We start from the raw sequence: 22,773 nt of genomic DNA on the forward strand, positions 1-22,773 counted from the left end.
AAGATATAACATGACTTTAATTTCAAGTATCTGTAGAGAAATAATTTTCACAACCTCACCTGACAAACTATGTCAGCTTCTCATAATCTTTACCTTAAAAAGATAAAAATTCTGATTGGGCATACAGTGACCATTTCTTATGCATAATGATATTCTGTCTCTAACGGCCAATTCTCATTCTTTCTGATGGGTTTGTTTCCTTTAACGAACTTCTGGTACATTGAATCCTTAATGAGAAAAATGTATAATATTCTAAGTTAGAGTTCCATGTAAACGTCATATCTAGAGAATTCAGATTTGAAAACTTGGATGTGAATTTAAGTTTCAACTTCTCACTATAGTTCACTTTGACTTTCATAGAAGGTGGTGGTAAAGCCAGTCTCCTGTTCTCCTCTCCACAGCATCGCTGGGTTTCATTGTCCCCAGCTGTTTTGCGCATTGGAATCACCTAGGGAGCATTTGAAACCTTCTGATGCTAGAGCCCTACTCTCAAAGACTCTCAGTTAATTGGCCTGGGGTGTGGCTTGTTGGTTTTGTCCTTCAAATTCTCAGGTGATTCTAGGAGAATTGAGAGCCACTGCTCTCTGCAGAATTATATATGCAAAGGCATGAAATACTCCTTTTGCTTTCCTTCTTTAGTTTCACAACTTAGTCATTTTAGGAAAGATTATGATATGAACATGATCTCTTTAATTAAGAATACTTTGATTGTATAATGATTCCGTCTTTTCATTTGAGTGATTTAGAGAGGAATGATATAGTAACTCCTCCAGTTACTATGAAATGGTCTCATACTTTTATTTTTTAAAGATTGGCACCTGAGCTAACAACTGTTGCCAGTCTTCTTTTTTTTTTTCTTTTTTTCTTCTCCCCAAATCCCCCCAGTACATAGTTGTATATTTTAGTTGTGGGTCCTTCTGGTTGTGGCATGTGGGACACTGCCTCAACATGGCCTGATGAGTGGTGCCATGTCTGCTCCCAGGATCCGACCTGTTGAAACCCTGGGCTGCCAAAGCGGAGCACACGAACTTAACCACTCGGCCATGGGGCCAGCCCCGGTCTCAGACATTTTTAAATTGATTTTAATTTTTGTTTTAAATTTTTGAAATTTAAAATATTTTAATATTTAAAAATTATTAAAACTGTGTTCACCAGCTAAGACTTTTTTTTTGCTATAAACTAAAGCAGAAGAGAATTTCTATTAAAGTAACTAATGAGCTTTTTTCAACTTCCAAAGAGAGATGTCTTCTCTGTTTCTGATAATGTCACCACTCGTCTCTAAGGCATCCATGCCTGATTCTTGCATCTCTATCACAGTGCCTTGTAGTAGGCAAAAAATGAGCTCATTTTGATGCCGGCCTGATGGCCCACTGATTGTGTTTATGAGTTTGAATCCCGGGTGTGGACCTATGCGCCGCTCATCAAGCTGTGCTGTGGCAGGGTCACATACAAAATAGAGGAAGATGGGCACAGATAGTTCAGAGACAATCTTCTTCACACACACACAAAAAGAGCTCATTTTATTTCTAGTTTAGAAATGAAAATACTGTACCCCATTTGGTGGTGGGAGTTTCGGTAATTGCTGCCTCCTCCTGCCTCATAGTGACTTTTTTCTGTGATCCTGCTTGTGAACTTCTGCCCCTGCTGTTTCTGGGATGGTGCAAGTTCCTGCCTCTCCATGCTGTTCCCCAGACCTTCATTTAATAAATATTCCTGAAGCAGCTAATATGTGCTAGGCACTATTTAAGAGTATAGACCTGTGGCAACAAGCAAGACAGGCCAAAAGAGCCAGTTTTTTCATAGAGATTGCACTTTAGAAAGGGAGACAGAGAATAAAGGACAAATAAACAAGAAAATTAGTATAGAGAATGTAACATTGTAATCTCGTATTCCATGGAACACACTTTGGGAAATTCTGGTCTCTTACGTGCATCTAAAGTTCCCCCATCCATGGTTATCACAAACTCTAAAATGACTTAGTTATTTTCTCCCAAGAAATCTTTCATTTCCCCCTACCAACAAACTCCTATAGAATTAGGTCTAGCTAAATAGTTTCCAGAATTTCATCTCTCGAAAACTCCAAGTATTTCCTCTGGAAGTTCAGTAGAGAAACGTTGAAAGGGGCGTGGTCTTAAAATTTCAAGTGAACTTACTCTTGCTTGGAACTCCTAACATATTGATCTTTTCCTCTTGCTTCTTTGTCATTTTCTGTTGGCCTTGACTTTCAATACTCTAGTTCTTACACTGACCAAAGATGAGATTTTCTAGCTCCTTCCATTAGCCTGGATATTCTTTCTCTTCACTCAGTTCTAGAATTCAGTTTCCCCCATGTTGTTTTCACTCTACCCTTCTCAAGTTTTGTTGACAGGACTGGTGACTCCCCAGTATCAGGACTAAGCAAAAACATGCAACACTTTCACTTCTGTTGGCATATTCATTACTCGACATCCATTGATCATCTGCTGTGTTCTAACTAAGATCCACATGGTGCACAGGGGTTACAAAGATGAACAAGATAGGGCCCCCTCTTCTAAAGAAATTGACAGTCCTGTGGAAGAGTCAGATGCGTAGGCCAACACAGAATAAGGTCTCTGGTCAGCTGGTTAAACAAAAACTATTAAAGTAGAGAATCATAACACATAACTAACTGAACTGTATGATTTTCAACTTTAAACATTTAAGTACACATTCACTCACCAAACTTTAGGCATAGGGTCCTTTCCTCTAACTGCTGATTGGGATTTTGCGTGGTCTTTCCTGCAGAGCCACAGCACATCATCATAATTTCTAGTTTCAGTTTATTTAAGATAGACTAAAAATGTAACAACACTGTTACATTTGTATCTGAGTACTGAAACCCTTTAGGTTTTTGTGATTTTTCCCAGTCTTTTACAGCTGTCTTGCTCATACCTATTCTGATAGCACTTGTTTTAGCAACTCATTTTTATAGTCATTCCAAAGTATTCAAGTACATTCTCAAGAAACAACAACTTACTTTCATTCCACACTTACTATTTCATCAATTTGAAATTTAATTAAATTACATGCTTTAAATTACCAAGGGACATAATCAGCTTTGAGGACAAACACGACTGACTTTTGGTAAGTGCACACCCCACTTAGAGGGAGGCAAAGGCATGAGCAGGAGAGAGGGAGCCCTCAGTGTGCCTTCCACATGTGTCATGACATTTCACAGACAGCAGGCAATGCTCTGCTTACTCTGGTAGGTTGCTTAAGACATCTACTCATATTATATTATTGCAATACAATATAAGCAGTTTAATAAGGGTTTATGCAAAATGTTATGTCTTAAAAGCATCCTTGTCTGTTACCAAGAATGAATGTGGTTTTGGAATCTTTTCTTACTTTTTTTGGGGGGGGGGGCATCTTTGATTATTTTAATTTATCTTTTGGAATAAGCAGCAGAATTCCATAGTTCAAAATTTCTGAAGTAAAACTAAGTAAAATGTCTCTGATATCCCTGTTCTCCAGCCTCCGGTCCCCTTTCCCAGAGACCACTAATTTTACCACTTTCTTCTGTGTCCTTATAGAGGTTTTTTAAATGAGCATAAAAACACATCAAATGCGTAATCAGATACATTCTTCCTTTTCCTTTTTATAAAAGTACAAAATATTAGCATACTAGTTCTGCCACTTCTAGGATGAGTTTCGACATTTTCCTTCACCCTCTGGGAGAGAGAATTTTCATCAAGCAAGTCAAGAACTTGTCAGATGCTCTGTTAGCTGACTGAGGCTTCCAGCAGATGGCCAGATTATGTCCCCATTACTACTGTATCTTGATTCTGTGCCAGTTTTGTAAAATATATCAAGAACACATCATCTGTCTCCTCCCTGAGGTCAGTTCAACATCATTTCTCTCCCTTTTATCCATCTGTAAGGTATATATTTTGTGGATTTCCTTAAAGGTATATCTTCTTGACATATTGTACTGTTATACCTTCCCTCCTATCAAATTGTTAGTTATTGTTTATTTATTTGATGCATGAGATAAACTAGTTCCTGAAAATATTTCCAACAAGTCTTAGTATTTCCCATTAGCTTCTATATATGTATACATGTCATAATGTGTATTCATTTTATTTACAACCCATGTGTCTTACATTTGTTTTGGTATTTGAATGTCTAAGTAATATTTTCAGTTTCTTCTAATTATTTTCTGATGTGCATCACGGAGAAGCTCCTTCCGCCTTATTTTTCTTTCCATGTCCTTTCTGTTCTCCTCCAAAGGAATCAGCATCATAGCTTTATCTGAGAGTTTATTTTGCTTTCTCTACATTTTCAATGTAGAGCCCTCTTGAACAGGTCAGCTAACCTTTGGGAAAACATATTTGCTCTTCCCCATTTTGCAATAGGCATACCACTCTAGCCAAGAGCCTATCTTTCCAGGATATTAAGTCATGGTCCAGGTATCTAAGCCCATTTCATCAACACTGACTGCATTGTCCGTAAGTTCCCTTCCCAGAGGTTTCTCTATCTTTCAAATGCCTTACTCCAAAGAAAGAGAAGCAATGGAAACACGGCCTATACCCCACGAGTTTCCTGCCTAAAACCTCACAGTCCCTGAAAATGTTTCCCTAATCTTTTGTCAGTGTCTTTTTTCTGCTCAAGAATGAACAATTTGTTAACTTGTCAGCTTCATTAATTAATTCATTAATTTATCCAACAAATATTTATTTAGCACCCTCTGAGGCTGAGATGTTAAAAATTAATTTATTAAATTTTACAGTAATTTTTTTACTGTGTGGCTATAGTGTCTAGAATTTTAATTGCTAAGTATTGCATAAAAGTATGTTACAAAAGATAGGGGAGTGGCAGGGAAGAAGTGACTAAGTCTGCTGGGTAGCAGAGTAGTAGAAGCAAGTAAGAAGGCTTTACAGAAGAGAAAATCTGAGATTTTAGAAATAAGTAGGAGTCTGCCAGACAGGCAAGAGAGAAAAGTGCACACAGCAGACAGAGGATTTTGTGCAAAAGTATTGAGGTACAAACACACATACAAAGCCTAAACTGAGGCAACATCAGTAGTAATGAAGAGGTGAATACAGAGATGGGAGAGAGTTTAGAGTTAGAGTCGATAGGGTTCTCTGACTACTAGGATATGTGAAATGAGGGACAGCTAGGATTCAAGAATGATTCTGAGTTTGGTTATGGGTCGACTGATGGACGGTGAGGTCTGAGATTAAGAATTCAGGAGATGGGAAGAGGTTTGCGTGTTGGGCTGTTGATAAGGAGTGCAAGTTTGCACATAGAGATTTTGCACATATATTTTGAGCTAGCTATAGGCTATTCAAGCAGAGGCGCCGTATAAGCTGTAAGAAGTATCAGTCTGAGCCCAAGAGAGAAGATTTATTAAAACATAAGTATGGGCAACTGTTAAGGTCTTGGGTGCAAAATTTGCTGAGTTGAGAAATTAATGAGACATAAATAATTGGGGCATCTTGTCTTAAACATTCTTTCAAATAAGAGGTAAAATTGGGAACAATTTTTTTAAAATCCATTGATCTGTCTTAACAGGCTAGTAGTGGGAAAATATATTTACAGTAATAGTAATAGAAAATATTAGTAATAGAAATAGAATAGTAACAGTAATAGAAAAATAATAGAAAGAATAATAGAAAATAGTAACTGAAAAATATATTGTAATGTAATATAAAGTTGTCCTTTAGGCCAAGAACACCAGCTTCAGCACACTTCACTATTTATGACCCTAGTTCTAAATCCTTCTTTTGAATCTTTTTTTGGCACTATCCCACCAGATCTTCCCTAGAAATTAGACAAAGACTAAAACTAATGTCACTTCAGATGCTTCCAACTGAATTGACCAGTTTTTTGTACCCCTTCACTAATTTAACACATGGTCTATAACTTCTATTTATTGCTATGATGATGACCTAGCAACTGGCTACTTTAGTTGGATTTTTACATTGAATATTTGTGAATGCTAAAGGAATAATGGGCAAAACGTGACAAACAATTTCTTATTACTATTTCTATTACTATTACTATTTCTTATTATTTATTACTATTAACAGACTACTCATTTACCTTGTAACTTAGTTATTATTGGTTATTTAGCATTTTGAGTTTCTTGTTGAATTCAATATACACTAAGGAAGTTTAATATGTCCTCAATATGTCACTCTATTAGCTGGAAGTAATATCATTCTCTTTTCAAGTATTTTAACAAATATAAAGTGGCCTAATTCATGAAGATGAAAATTTTAAAAACAAGAGTTTCTGGAAATTCCAACACAAACACCAAAAACCACATATGGGAGAAGGAATTTAGGCAAAGCAGAATTGCAAAATGTTGTGTTGAAAGTAAATAGATCTCCGTTTTAGGAGAGAAGCAGTGCACCCACAGGAGAAACTGGTCTGAACGAAGTTTCCTCAGTTCAGTTCAGGCTCTACAGGAAAATTGCCAGGGATGCGACAGAAAGCTAAGCTCCAGATTTCTTCTGCTTCCCTGACATTTTCAAGGGTCAACCAGAACAGTTGAATCTTTTGGTCTCACACCAATTCTGCTCCCATGCTCATTATAGAATGGAAATTGAAGACATTCTAATACAAGCTACATGGGGGCAGCAACTTTGTTTAACTTAAAATTGTATCTCCGGTACCTAGATCAGCACCTGGCCCATTGTAACTGGTTAAACATTTGTTAAACCAAATGAATGCATTTTGTTATCTATGCCCAACTCCACTGAACTGTCACAGACTTTAACTGTCACAAGAAGAAGTGCTTTCCTATATCTCCTTTGCAGACCCTCGCACGGGAATCCCAGGGTGATTGAAAGATCTTCTATCAGTGTAGCAATAGCTATTAGTTAGATGAGCAACTCTCCCTCTAGTCTGACCTATCAAGAGGCCACCGTGATGCCTTCATATTCTTTGGAATTTTAAGAAAAAAATGTAGATCTAACAGATGTGTGTATGTGTTGTAAATATCTTTGAAACACCAGTGATTTATGATAGTAACAGCAGCCATAACTTGCAAGTTCTGCTTCAATATACCGATTTATTTTAAGTAGCTAAAAAGCTCTAGGCCAAGGGAGAGGGCTGACTCAGTTTCTTTTGCCTCACACAACTTCAGTCAATTGTTGGCATCTTTATTCTATTTTTCTCTATAATCTGGGACAGAGGTTATGTTTATATTAACCTACCAATCTTCCCTCCTTACTTCCCTTCTTACTTTCTTCTTCATAGTACTTCCCTTATCATTTATTTATCACCTGCTACCTCTTAGGTGTTGGAAATACAAAGGTGAATAATATTTAGACTCCCCCCTCAAATAGTATATAAACCAATGGAGGAAATCAACAGCTCTAATCATTACAAAAAGTATTGTGGTTGCATATAGAAAAGGCAGGCAACACTGATGTCCCGAAAGAGGCACATGGATTGAGTCTTGAATGACAAGTAGAAGTGAACCAAGGAAGAAGCATGTGCAAAGTCATGGAATTAAGGGAAACCATAGCACATTCAGGAAGCTGTAAATAGTTCTTTAAAGATGGGCGTAGATATTGTGAGATGAGGTCAGCAGACTAGATAGAGATAGGCAGAACTAGATAAGTTCATTAAGCTTCTCCGCATCTTAAGGAGTTCTACTTTAACCTTGAACCCTCTCCACAGCCACTGAAACATTTTAGCTGAGAATAGCATTTCCATAACAGAAAACATTCTGTGATAATACAATTGAAAATATGCTGAAAGCAGAGCAAGAATGCAGGCAGAAAAACAGGTTCGGGGAAGCTGTTGTAGTAATTTAGAAAAGAAATGACGTCTGAACTATGGTTTTGACAGAAAGGAAGTTTAGTTCAAAGGACCCTAACCAGGTAGGAGGAGATTACTGCAATCCCTCAGGGAAGAAAACATGTTGTCCTGAACGAAGGCTGAGGCAGCAGAGATGGTGGTAAAAAAAGGCGATGGATTTAAAGATCTGATCTCTCTCAATTTCTAGACAACCTGCCTATTGTTCCGAATTTCTCCTTAGAATCTAAGTATGTGTGTGTGAGTAAAACCTGTCGGGCTTCTTGTTCCACGGACTAGATAAAAATTGTCTAATGCTATTTTCATTTGTGGTTTTTTGAGACTAAGATCTAAATCTATGTACATTTTTAAAACACCTCTTATCAACTCTTACCTGAAAGTACATACTATAAAAGAATTTAATAATCATTCAGAACCCTAGTGAGGGGGCTTCTTAAATGGATGAAAGCAGTTGGTAGAGGAAAGTGCTTGAAGAGCAATCCTGTTAAAATTAAGTTAAATCATCTCGCTCCCACTTAAAATCCTTCAGTGTCTTTCCATCGTGCTCGGAGTAAAAACCAGTCTTTAGAAAGATCCACATGGCTCTACAAGAGCAGGCTCCCGACTCTGACCTCAATTCTTCAAGTCCTACGACTCCTTCCCCTCAGTCACTTTGGGGCGGCCGTGCTGGTCTCCTTGCTGTTCCTCAAAGTCTCCAGGCACGCTTGGGTACTGAGCACTTGCTCGTCTGCTTCCCAGTTATCCTCCTGGCTTGCTCCCTCACCTCCTTCAGGTCTTTCCCTTACTTTATTTCTTTATTTAAAAATAAAATATCCCTCCCCTTCAGCACTCTCTGCCCAATTTATATTTTCCATAACACTCATCACAATCTAATAAACTTTTATTTATCTTGTTTAGTATCCATCTCCCACTCTCCCACAACTAGAAAGTAAGTTCTAAGAGGGCAGGAATTTTTAACGTTTTTCTGTATCTCTAGTGCCTAGAACAGTGCCAGGCACATGGTAGAAACCACATGAATAAACAGACATGACAGCATGACCGTCAGTCATGGTGTTCCAGAGACCTGACCGATTGACTGCGAAATCATTACCATGGAAAGAACCCTGCAGTTAGTTATTGTTTTTTCCATCAGGAAGCCGCTAGTAAAGTCAGATATAGTCTGAACTGTTTCCATCAACACAGCATTTTGTATAAGGCACTATAAATAGGCCTTAGTTCATAAGAATGATTAATTTATAACCGATCTTCACCTGACATTTAATGACTATAAAATTGTGTTAGATTCTTTACCATAACACAGAGTCTGTGCTTAGTCATAACTGCAACTTTCTCTTCTGTCTGGTAAGAAAATGCTCATTGTTCATTACTATGGAGAAAAGGTTTTGTTGAAAGTGATTCCATGGCCTTCAGCTTTGTAGTTAGACATCTTATGGTCTCCACTTGGAGGGAACATATCAGCTGAAGTAATCATCACAATTAACAAAAATAAATTATTGGGTCATGCATCCAAAGACTCTTTTTAATGGTCTTAATTTTTGAAAGAGTTTTATTGCTATTTGATTTTGTAATACATAAATGCTTGCTCATTGTAAAAAAAATCAATTAATACAGACATAGATAGAGTTTAAAACAACACATTTACCTTCGCCTTTCTCCCCAGTTTCAGGCTTCTCCCCAGAAGTAACAAATATTCGTAGTTTGGCATGTATTTTTCCATGCCTCTTTCTATGCACTTATACAAATATGCACACCCAGAGTTTTAGTTCTGGAAGATTTAAAAACGAATCTAGATAGATAGTTTTGTAAAGTGCTTTGTTTACCTAACAATGTTTTGGACATTTTTCCATGTCAGTGCATACTGAGTTCAGCAATCATACGTCCAGGTTTATCCTATTTTCTTGGATTAATTATTAATAGTGCCCTCTTTTATTATCAAAGTAGCCTAGTTTGGACAACAAATTATATGGTCTGTTAATATCAAGCTACCTGATTAATGAATTCATAGCAGTTTATAAAACCATAATTTTTGTCATCATTACCCTACAAATGAACATTGAGATATCACCCTTTTTTGGTATTATAAACAAGCCTGCAGTGAACATTTACATACATATATCTTTGCACATGTGTATGAATATTTCTATAGGATAAATTCTCTAAGTCCAGTTGTGAGGTTAGAGGATATATATATTTACCCTTTTTAAATAGTCAAATTGTTTTCTGAAAAGCTATACCATTTTATACTTCCATCAACAGCACTCATGTCCCCATACCCTCACCAACCACCAATGACTATTACACATTTTTTTGGCCAATTCCATGGGCAAAGTATCATATATCATTTTTGTTTGAATTTACATTTCACTGATAATGAGGTTGAATATTTTTTTCATATTACTTCATATCTTTTGTCCATTTTTCAATGGGATTGTTTTTTCTCTTAATAATTTGTAGGTACTCTTTTCTACTAAGTGTAATATATAACTTGTAAATATTTTCTCCCAATATTTCATTTATTTTCCCAATAGCATGGAAAACAAATGTGCCAGTTCCACAGCTACACCCACCAATATTTTGATTCTCCAAAAATAGCTAAAATACATATAACTCAAAGCATAGTATCAAATTTTCTTATCTTACAAAGCTAAAAAATATACATATATACCTCAGTCATATAAAGTATTATGAACTATGAACAGGTATGGTCTGCCACTGAATATGTTGTGAGTCATTTTACTTACATATATCATTTCTCCAAATTTTATATGAATTCCTTATGTTTTCAAAAATATTTCGCTTTTACAATTTTGAGTACAACAAATATGTATTGAATGTAAATCACTGTAGCTCTTACACATAAAATCTCACCTCTTTAGAGGAAGAAAACTTAATCAGGTTCTTTTGCATTTTTCATGCTTTGACTGCATCTCCCAATTTTATCTTCAACAAATTTCATCAGGGTTGAGTTAATTCACCTCAAGGTCACAATGGATTGCACTGTACATCATCCTAGCATGGAACTGACACCTGAAGTGTTACTTGGATCATTTTTTTCAATAATTCATGAAGAAATAGAGATAACAGGCTTCCTCATCTGGAGAAAATGTTTAATGATTTCCAGAGGAACAGAGAACAAGCAATAAATATATATATATAAACACTCTATTCAATATTCTGTAGGCAAAGATTTCCCCCCAAATACTTTCTCAAATGAATACATGCTGTTTGCCACAGTTGGTGTCAAATAATCTTCCTTTTTCGGTTGTATGAAACAGCTATTTAATGAAGTATTGTCTTTTCTCTGAATAAATACACTGTTCCTTAATTAACAAAAATTAAATATAAAAATAGAAATTAACAGCAGCTGGAATTCTGATTAATAACATGGTATTCATCCTTTAGATGTAATAGGCTTTGTGTTTTATCAAAATCTCATTGCAACTAACAACAGGCATTATACTGGGATTTCAGATTTTCATTATAATCTGATTTATGGCTAACAAGGCCTCATCATTTCCACACACCACCCGTTTTAACAGATGACACAAAGGCCAAATCCGGCTGTTCTAATGATACCATAGAACCGCAACTGGAAATAATCGATCTCCCCCTATTTAGGGTCAACTTAACAAGCTATGGTAAATTAGCTGAACTGGAACTTTCAAGCCTGTCCAATTTGTCTTTCTACGTGTACTGACATCTCAAACAAGACTTTCAAATTACTAGATAAATATTCTTTTTACAGCGATTCCACACCTCTGTCCACTTTGCATAAAGATCATCTGCACTAATTTATGACATTCTTCACAGTCTCTAGACTCTCCACAGGGGTTCACAAATGACAGTCGAGGTGTGAGGAATAAAACCTGGTTTTCCTGCCATTTGACTCTGTGCAATTGTTATAATTCTCTTGGCTCAGATTCACATTCTAATTGTTATACTAGAGGAGACTGGAAAGGCGATATCTTGCTGGCTCATTCCTCTGAGTTATCTCAAAGCATGGTCACCATGGCAGGAGCTTTAATGGTGATCAAGATCCATCTTTGAAGAACTTGAGTGAAAATTTTTAAAAAGCAAGGAGATCTTATTTTCTAATCCCTTAAAGTAATAAAGGATTAGTCACATCTAACCCTACCCAAACCCCAATTTGACATAACTCAGCTTGTTTTCTGCCAGATTGGATCATTATTTCCAGAATGCAGTTCTTACAAAAGAAATCATTCACATATTTTAAAACTAGATATTGATTTGAAGGCTTTTAATAGTCTGCAATTAAGGTGAAGATTTGGCATCCTTGATTGGTTTTCTCCATCACCATTTATTAATAGCTGTATATTGAAAATGGAACCAGTAGATTGAATGGTTTTTCCTATATGCCTTCTGCTGATACTGAACAAAGAAATGTTGTAATTTTGCCCATCGTTTCTGACAACAAATGAGCCTGTTAATCATTTAAGCAAATCAGCTCATTATTGCTGCCCACAGTGAATCCAGGCAAGGGATTTGGAGTGGGAGAAAACTGGATTAAATTTCAATCCCACCTCATTAATTATATGTCCTAGGCAAATTGCCTCCACTCTCCAAGTCTCATAAAAATAGGGATAATAATACTTACCTCATTATGATATGTTTATTCTCATGTTATGAAAATAAAATGTTAAATGTTCAGCAGAGTGCCTGGCACCTTTTAAGCATTCGAAAGTGATATTATTGTCATATCTTTTATTTGGTGAATTATCTTACAATAAATTATGGCAATTCTTCATATCTTTCAAAACCATGGTAGAAATTTTACTATCATATCAATTTGCCCCTATAAAATTAGGAAAAAATGTAAAGTCCAATTGACCAGGGTATCTTTTGAAATGAGTATTGTTACACGTTGCTGGTAAAAGTATATGTGGGTCATGTTCCTTCCGAAAAGCAATTGGCAAAATACATCAAAAAATCTTGAATATATTTATATACTTCAGGTCAGTATTTTCTGTCCTAATAATTTATCCTAAGGTTTTAGTCATAAAGATGTTCACTGAAAAATTACATATAATGCCAAAAGTCAGAATCGACTTATACATTCACTAGTTATGAATTATGGCTCAAGACAGGCACAAAAGTAGTACAACAAAAACTCTAGACTTTCTTTATAAGATAACATAAGAAGACTTTGAAATGGAGAGAGAAGGTAGACCAGTTCAGGACCTAAGGAACGACCCTGGGTTTTCTTTTTGCTGGAGAAGCAGTGACCTGTAGGTGCCAATAGGCACAGACAGAATAGAAAAAAAAGAAAGCCCCAAAAGAGCCAATTCTCTCTAACCAAAGGACTAAGAAAGGAATAGCCTAGCAAGAGAGAACACCTACAGAAAATAACTGCCCCTACCCCAACCAACCCGGCCCAAGAGAAAGGGGTACCTCATTACTGTTCCCCACTTGTCTTCACCAACATCATTGTGGGAGAGGGCTGCCTTGTTACCACTCAGTGAGTGTGGAAGTCCACATGGCCTCCGCTGACACCAGCCCAATGGTGATAGAAAAATGTGCAGCCCCACTAACAATGCTGTCAGCAAAAGCTAAGTAGGGATTATAGATCTTGCTGGGCTATAACAAGGCACACCTTCCCCCTTAATGGAGTCAGGACCTTCATCCTTGCCTGACAGTAACAATCCCTCTCCCTCACAATGTCAGCAGAGATCACTGGGGAAGCCTAGACTTCGATCCCCACCTGGTGGCAATGAAGCCCCCTTTCACCTCCCCATTGCGATGGTGTCAGTGGAAGCCATGTGGCGTGCCACCTCTTAAGTGGTGATAGTGATAAGGCACCCCTTCCCCACAGCAGTGTTGGTGGAGACCAAAGGGGGAGCAATAATGAGGCACTTCTCGACTTCAGACCACAGTGATGTCACTGGTGGCCTTGTGGGGATCCTGACTTCTATGCCCACCCATCAGTTATAGGACTAACCCCCAACCCCAGGTGTCAACAGGCAGAGTGGGAAATCTAGACTTCCACCATCACCTGGCAGTAAGGAGGTGGCTTCCCATCCACTTACCCTCTGGAAACATGTGATAAAAAGTCTCCTAAACTAGTGGATTTAAATAAGATCCAGAGTCTCATAGTGAAATACTCTAATGTCTAGCATACAATGGAAAGTCACTCATCATACCAAGAAGCAGGAAAATCTCAACTTCAGCAAGAAAAAATAATCAACGAATGCCAACACTGAAATAACACAGATGTTGGAATTATCTAACAATGATTTTTATAGCAGCCATCATAAAAATACCTCAACAATTACAGACACGCTTGAAACAAATGAAAACAAGAGAAAGTCTCAGCAAAGAAATTCATGACATAGATTAGAACCAGATGGAAATATTAGAACTGAAAAATACAATAAACAAAAAAAGAAAAGAAAAGCTCAGTGGATAAGCTCAACAGAAGAATGGAGAAGATATAGAAAATAATCAGCAAACTTGAAGATAGAACAATAGAAATAACCCAATCTGAACAACAGAGAGAAAATAAACTGGAGAAAACAAAGGAACAGATCCTCAAGGACCTGTGGGACTATAACAAAAGATCTAACATTTATGTCACTGGCGACCCAGAAGGAGAGGAGAAAGAGTCAGGGCTGAAAAAAGCATTTTGACGATGGCCGAAAAATTCATAAATTTGGCACAGTATATACCTATTCAAGAAACTGAGCAAACTTCAGCTAGAAAGTCAAAGAATTCCACAACAAGACACATCATAATCAAACTTCTGCAAACTAAAGGCAAAGAAAAAAACTCAAGAGCAGTGAGAGACAAATGACATCTTACCTTCAGGGGAAAATCAATTCAGATGACAGAGAATTTCTCATCAGAAACCACAAGAGCTTGTAGGAAGGGGCCAACATTTTTCAAGGGAGGAAAGTAAAGAAGAGTCAACCTAGAGTTCCATATCTAGCAAAAATCTCCTTCGGTAATGACAAGGAAATCAAGACATGATAAGAGGAAAGAAAAGAAAGAGAATTTCTTACCAATAGACTTACTCTAAAAGAATGACTCAAGGAAGTTCCTGAAACAGAAAGTAAATAATAAAAGAAAAAACCTTGGAATATCAGTGTGCACTTTTGTGTTCTGTCTAAATTTTCCATGAGTATGAATATTTTTTAAAAATAAAATTTTTTAAAGCAATAATAACTACAGCACTCACTTTCCTTTGACTAATTCAGTTACTAGCAAATTAATTTATCTATTAAGATATTAATTTATACATTTTCTTCTATTTTTCTGTGTATTTATCTTCTATCTCCCTAACTTGGCAATAGGAACCCCATGACAAATACACGATTTTTCAATTCTTCTTCATCTCTCACTAGCATCTGCTAAGGTCATTTGTACCTGGTGAATAATAAAAAATGTTGCTAAATTATTACACAGCTGACCTAGTATATTAAGATTTTAGAAATATGAATCAATACATGCATTTACAAATAGTATTTCCATCTCCATGCCATGGAGTCTGGGAATAGTCAGATCCAATAACAGGCCACTTAGAAATAATACTTTGTTCTACTGTATTGAATTTTGAGTGTTTTCATTTGTAAACTTTGCACCAAATGTTAGATTGGAAGAAAAAAAATATTTGGGAGTATAGGTGATCTTTCAAGCAACTTCCCTCTGTATTAAAGGTATAGTTGAGGGGCTGGCCTGGTGGCAGAGTGGTTAAGCTCATATGCTCTGCTTCAGCAGCCCAGGGTTTGCTGCTTCAGATCCTGGGTGCAGACCTAGCACCGCTCATCAACCATGCTGCAGTGGTGTCCCACATAGTAGAGCTAGAAGGACCTACAACTAGGATATACAACTATGTACTCGGGAGCTTTAGGGAGAGGAAAAAAAAAAAAAGAGGAAGATTGGCAACAGATGTTGGCTCAGGACCAATCTTCCTCATCAAAAAAAAAAAAAAAAAATATATATATATAGTTGAGTCAATTCAATATTAAAGTAATCTGGGAGAAGGAAAAATTAGATTGAAAATTATCATAATGGTAGCAATAGCTAACATTATTGAGCATTTACTCTATGTCAGGCATGGTTCCAACCACTTTTTACTCGTTGCTTCATTAAATTATCACCCAAATCCTAAGAGATAAGTCCTATTGTTATCCTCTTTTTATAGATAATGAAACAGAGGCTTACAGAGTTTAGGTAACTTGCCCAAGTTCACAAAGTTAATAAATATCAGACAATGATTCAAACCAAGGTTTGTTTGATTTCAGATACTGACCTTTAAACCATAAAACTATACATTTCCAATTTGCCAAGAACACATTGTCTCTAAAAAATCATACAGTTCAATCGATTCTCTTGTTCCTGGAATAAAGCTGATTAAACCTTTAGAGAAGTTGATGAGTTAGAAAGCAAGGAATATTGTCTCTCCCTTTTTTCAAATGAAAAATGGAGTATTTTGGAGAGATGTTTTTTCTAAGCTTCAGTACTTTGGTGATTTGGGAACAGGAAAGGTAATTCCAACCCATTTCAATCCCTTAAGTTAAACTTAGCCACCTCACGGAGTCACACTGGTGACTCCACTATCTGCATCACAGTTCCAGAACGTCTCAAGACCAGCATCCCCCATGCTTGGAGCTCTGCTCCTGATACCAGCTTGTCCCCTTTATTTTTTGGTTCTTATTAAATTCTTTCTCTTTATGGAGTCTTTTGCTTGGTGACTCAATTTAGACTTGAGCACACAACAGAATCTGTCCTCTGGCCCTATCTGCTAACACTTTTGATAAATGACACCTCACCATGGACTTTGCCTTAACCAACGCCCACCCCCACCCCCCACCCCACCAGAAGAACCTGAGACAATTTCCTGACCTCTAGAGAGAGAGTTCAGGGAAATCTTGGAAGAGAAAGGAGTCTTCAAAAGTCCAGAAAAATTCTGAATATTAATCTGACAAAAAAATCTCTAGGGAAGAAATTATTGAACTTCTCTGTGTCACTCATTTCAAGGTCTGATACTGTATTTTGCAGAAGGAATAGTCCAAAGGAAGGCAGTTTCAAATGAACAAAATCAAACTAAGATACCAGGGGAAAAAAGGTGAAGTGGATGAAACCAGAGGAAATAAAATGTAGGATTTTTTTTGGCAGTGTTTGTTGAAGAAGGAAGAGAATGAGGAGAGAGAAGGAAGGAAGGAAGGAAGGAAGGAGGGAAGAAAGGAAGAAAAGGAAGGAGGGAGGGAAAAGAAAAAGGGAGGGAAAGGAGGGAGGGAGACAGGGAGGGAAGGAAGGAAAGAACTATTTAGCCTGGTGAGGAAAACATGAATTCCTTGTCAAAAATATTTCAGTAGCTGAAATTCCATTAATGTTCCTAGAAACTAGAATATTCTCCCTTTCTCTTTCTGCTCAATTATTTTCTTCACATTCTGTGAATCTCCCCTTTCCTTCGGACTCCACTGAGTAGTGCTTTCCTTCACTGATATTTGTAGTCTGTATTTACGGCCTTTGAGTGTCCTTTTCTAAATTTCAGCAGTTGCGTACTGCCTGGTCCATCCCCCAACCCTCACTACCCACTGTCTACCTCCCAAGGGCTTGCTGCCCCTTTGGGCTTCCTATAGCACAGCTCCTGTCACACCACTCACCCTGCTCACAAAAACTCATGAAGTACAAATCTGCCTGGCAGGTAAGGCCTTCCACAATTTGGCTTCAACCCATGCTTCTAAACAACCATATTTTTCAGTTCTTCACTGTTTACTAATAAACCTTAAAGTTTGGATGGCAAACAAGCAGTAAATGCCCAGAGTCCCAGTCACAAACACGTCTTGCTGTTAGGAGAGTTGTAAAGGAAACAGCAGAGGCAGCCCCTACCCAGAGAAACTCACACCCTAATGAAGGTGAAATTAACTTCAGCCATGAACTTAGAGTCATACCAAAGATGCCCTTGCACTTACTCAGACGGTCTCTACAGAGGCTCTGAAGAAGGCAGGAGCTGTAACTCATAAAGCATTTATGGGTAACATTAGAAGCATATAAATGTGAGGGCTGAGTATAGGTAACACTATTCATTAAGCTTTGTACCAAAATTGACAATGGAATTAGGATCTTCCAAATACATGTTATACAGTTACAATCTTCTTTTATTCTGATCCACACAGGGCTCGACAAATTTACCCTCTTCTTTAAGGAGCATATTTCACAGACAAGAAACAAGAGATTCTAGGGGCCGGCCCAGTGGCGCAGCAGTTAAGTGCGCATGATCCACTTTGGCGGCCCCCGGGGTTTGCTGGTTTGGATCCCGGGTGCGGACACGGCACCGCTTGGCACGCCTTGCTGTGGTAGGCGTCCCACATATAAAGTGGAGGAAGATGGGCACTGATGTTAGCTCAGGGCCAGTCTTCCTCAGCAAAAAGAGGAGGATTGGTAACAGTTAGCTCAGGGCTAATCTTCCAAAAAAAAAAGAAAGAAAGAAAGAAGAGATTCTGATCATGCTGAACCAGGTTATTTGTGTTAGGGAGGTAGCCTACAATTACCAAATAGGCTTTCAAAATAATGGAGGAGGTGAGTGGCCCATCAAACCCACATTTGCTTGAGCCTTGAGAGCACTCACTCATCAAAGGCCCTGTCAGATAGGTGATCCAACTAGTTAGTCAAGAAAATTTACTTTGATGAATACAAATAGGCATTTTTCACAATAACTGCTATTTACAGCTCAAACCCTGTGCGAAATATAGTACCCAGACTCAGCTGTGATTTAACACTACTGTTTCCATAATGAGTGTTCAAAAGGATGAATCAATAGACCCTCAATAGAATATGTAATAGCTTTTAATAATCTCAGTGTTGCTTTAATTGAGTCAAAATCAAAATTGAGAAGTAAAAATTATAGCTTCTTTCTCTATAGGGTTAACAGTAAACCACTAAATAATGTCACAATAAACAAATTTTCACTGGTTTGTATAAACAAGACATTATATCTGATCCAAAAATTAATAACTCAAGAAAGAGAATATATGGACTTGTTTCACACCCAAATTTAGATATATGCTCGTGACATTAAGAAATTGACTACAGGTTTGGCTTGTTTTGCACTGGTAATGAAGTAAGAAGCTCCTTTGCCAGTATAACTTACTCTATCCCATAAATATTAGATTCTTCCATTTTGGAAGCTAAAGCAAGCAAGCAAGAATCTTTGCTTTTTATTTTTTTGCTTTTTACATAACTCTAACCTAGTTCAAAAGATTTTTTTATTTTAAAAATATTTTTAAAGATTAAATTACTTGTTGTCATGTAGATTAAAAAATAGTTGTTTGAGGGGCCGGCCTGGTGGCATACTGGTTCAGTTTGCCCACACCGCTTCAGCAGACTGGATTTCGCCGGTTCGAATCCCAGTTGCGAACCTAGCACCGCTTATCAAGCCATGCTGTGGCAGGCATCCCACATATAAAATAGAGGAAGATGGGCACAGATGTTAGGTCAGGGCCAGACTTCCTCAGCAAAAAGAGGAGGATTGGCAGCAGATGTTAGCTCAGGGCTAATCTTCCTCAAAAAAAAAAAGTAAAAAAAATAGTTGTTTGAACTAACGTCAAACTCATTTTTGTGTGTAGACGCACATTATCTTCACCACCTGATTTTATATTTATGTTTTTAAAAGGAGGCATTTTCTACTCTTGTCGTATGAGTATATTTAACAAGCTAGCAAAGAGAGCTGTCCTTACAACTCAGATGGGAATAGTGTGGACTGAATTTCATCCCTCCTACTCCAAATTCTTCTGACAGGGCATGTGCAATCATGTGGTTTTATTTGCAGTTTCCCCTTTCTGGACTCATCGATCACTGTGACTTAAAAGCACGCATTCCTGTTTTTTCTGGAAGTTTCTAAGCATAATTACAAAGAGTAGCAGAGAAAACACACCAATAACATTGCTTTGGTTTTAATGGCCATCTCTTGAGACACTGATCACATTCTTTTTGATGTCACCTCTGTTTTGTTTAAACAAAGGCAGCTTGCATCTTGTTCTTCTTTCTATCCTCCACAACACCTAACTATACACATTGTAGGTGCTTACTAAATATTTGTTAAGTGATGATCAAATAAATGAATGACTAGTGACTACCACCATACTTCTATTCAGAAGAGAAGAGTGGAACAAACCCATCTGTCTACCTTTCCCAGATGAAATGAAGAACTAGATTTTCAGCGAAGTAGTTTGAATTTGGGTTTGGATTTCAGTATGACTAGCCAAGGTTCTTCTCAATTAACTTTACTCTCAAAATCACAAATGGAGAAGAGAAAAAAATAGGAGTGTGTGGGACTGGCCCCATGGCTGAGTGGTTAAGTTCACACGCTCCACTGCAGGCGGCCCAGTGTTTCATTGGTTCGAATCCTGGGCGTGGACATGGCACTGCTCATCAAACCACGCTGAGGCAGCATCCCAAATGCCACAACTAGAAGGACCCACAACGAAGAATATACAACTATGTACGGGGGGGCTTTGGGGAGAAAAAGGAAAAACAAAAAGAGAATGTAAGTTAAAAAAAAATATGTGTGTCTCTTAAATTTCTTAGAAGCCTTTTATTATTCTGATGAAGAATAGCAGACATTGGGGGGTTTTCAGAGTTTCAGGTCTTAGGTAGTGTTGTTTTGTTCTAACGTTAAAGTGAATTTTCTAATCTCTTCTTTACACTCACACACTAGACACACACACATAAGATGTTGCATCTAAAGAAGTTTTGGGGTGCCTCCTAATTTCAGCCTGGCCCTTAAATGTCGATGCTTCCCAGCATTTCACCCTTGGCCAACCTCTCTCCCTACTCTTCATGTTCTTGTTAAATGATGTTATTCACTTCCATGGTTTTAACTTCCATCTATATGCTCAGAACATCTAAATCATTATCTCTAACAATGACCTTGTCTTGAAATTTATGTATATATCCAGCTGCCTAGTAAACCTGGATATGTCTTACTCTCCTAAATTCAAAACTTTCAAAAACTCATCTCCTCACTGTCTAACACACATCAAGAAAACTGGCTAAATCTTTTCTCTCAATTGTTAGCATTTCCATCTATCTACTCATAAAAAACAAAAACCTAAGCCTGATGTTGGAAAATACAGTCCATGAATCTTTTTGGTAAACAAAGTTTTGTTGAAACACAGCCATGCCCATTCGTTTATGTGTTGTCTATGGCTGCTCTCACACTGCAATGACAGAGTTGAGTGCAATAGAGGCCACACGGCCCACAAAGCCTAAAATTATCTCCTATACAACGCTTTGCAAACAAAAGTTTGTAGACTCTTGTTTTGGACCATTTCCTCTGTCTCAGATGGCAAAAGCTGTCTATTTTTTCCTCCCACATATTTCTCAAATTCATCCCTATCACCTCTCAAACTTGGGCTCTCATCAATTCTCACCTGGACTATTGCAACAGCCTCCTCATTCCATCCCTCACCTACCACCAGAGTGATAAACCTAAACTGTACATCTGATTGTTATACTGTTGGAAGACAATTCTTCGTGGCTATCTAATATGTCTGCACATCTTTTGAGCAAATGCATTGACAGCTTTTGTTCTGGACTGTCTTTTCAAGAACATTTGTATAGCAAATATCCTTGGAAGATACAGTATTTCCCTCCAGGACAGAGAGCAGATTTGTTTGTTGCTTGATATAATGAAGATGGTATATCCTTCTGAAGGTTGGGCAGGTTTGCATGCATCTCCCTCATACAATATTGAGGAATCCTAAGCTTAGGGTTTCTTGGCTGTGTTGCAAACCCACTATGTGAAAAACAACCACCTGGGCCCACCTTCCTATTGTTCCCATGAAACTTAGAGGGAAAGGGGAACCAATATGAATTGAACCTCATGCTGCCTCTTGTGCCATGAGTAACAAAGTCTTTTGTCTCTGATCCAGGAGTCTTGTGTCTTCTGCAAGCATTCATGAAATTGTAGCAGCCTAACTTGTTAGCTTGCAAGCAGGTTAAAATCTGTGACCCTTCACAGTTTTTGACATTCAGCCCGTTTCTGTTTTTCTCTGTCACTTATAGACTCAAGTCCAGGTGTTTTAGCCTAGCATATAAGATCTTCAGTGACCTGAGTGGACCTGTCTCTCTAGCCCCATCCTCTACCATTCCCTCCTCATGTTTACTCACGGTTCATAGTTATTCATAGCTCTGCAATTAGCATATCCTATGCTGTGTCTTCCCATCTTTGTTCATGTTGTCCCTTCTGCCTGAATCGACTTCTAATCTCCCCAATCATACTTCTTCTTTTCCCCTTTCCTACCCTAGTCTTCCTTAGCCTTCAACCTCCTTTCATACTTAAACACAGTTCAGGCATTAACCCCATCTGAGAGCATGCATCCATCTATCCCTAGGCTAAATTCAGTGCCTTCCTCTGGATTCTCAGAGCACCCTGAGAACAACTCAGTCACAGTCCTTGCCATAATTTTGAAAGTGTCATTTAAGCTCCTGTCTCATGCATCAGACCTTGAGCTACTTGAATGGAGAGACAGTATCTTCTTCATCTTGGTATCGCCAGCACCTGATTTAGTGCCAGCACCTGTGGATGCTCAGTAACTATTACTTGAACTGCTAGGAACTGAAATAAACTAAACTGATGCATTAGCCCTAATGCCCCAAATTCTCACTTTGGAGAAAAAATAATCCCTTTCATTTGTTTTTGTTTTTGCTTTTTTTTAAAGATTGGCACCTGAGCTAACATCTGTTGCCAATCTTCTTCTTTTTTCCTTCTCCTCAAAGGCCCCCAGTACGATGTTGTATGTTCTAGTTGTGAGTGCCTCTGGTTGTGCTATGTGGGACTCCGCCTCAGCATGGCATGATGAGCAGCACCAAGTCTGCACCCAGGATCCAAACTGGCAAAACCCTGGGTCACTGAAGCAGAGTGGTGAACTCAACCACTCAGCCACCAGGCTGGCCCCCATTGTTATTCTTAAACTGGAAAAATTGCTTTCCTGCTTCCTTTTTTTTGAGGAAGATTAGCCCTGA

The 22,773-nt window shown here is 37.9% G+C and overlaps 1 protein-coding gene across 18 annotated transcripts in view; it reads right to left on the reverse strand.

The window, feature by feature from the left end:
* The window catches only part of LMNTD1 (lamin tail domain containing 1), a 369,615-nt gene that overhangs the window by 293,005 nt on the left and 53,837 nt on the right, over window positions 1-22,773 (reverse strand). The window contains exon 9 of one of the 18 annotated variants that reach the window (XM_070271078.1): window positions 10,657-10,882. The exons of the other annotated variants lie outside the window; for them this stretch is intronic. The gene's annotated coding sequence lies outside the window, so the exon portion shown is untranslated. The remainder of the gene's footprint in view (window positions 1-10,656; window positions 10,883-22,773) is intronic. 18 annotated transcript variants of the gene reach the window in all.

Source organism: Equus caballus, chromosome 6 (genome assembly GCF_041296265.1).
Source record: "Equus caballus isolate H_3958 breed thoroughbred chromosome 6, TB-T2T, whole genome shotgun sequence".
Taxonomy (NCBI): domain Eukaryota; kingdom Metazoa; phylum Chordata; class Mammalia; order Perissodactyla; family Equidae; genus Equus; species Equus caballus.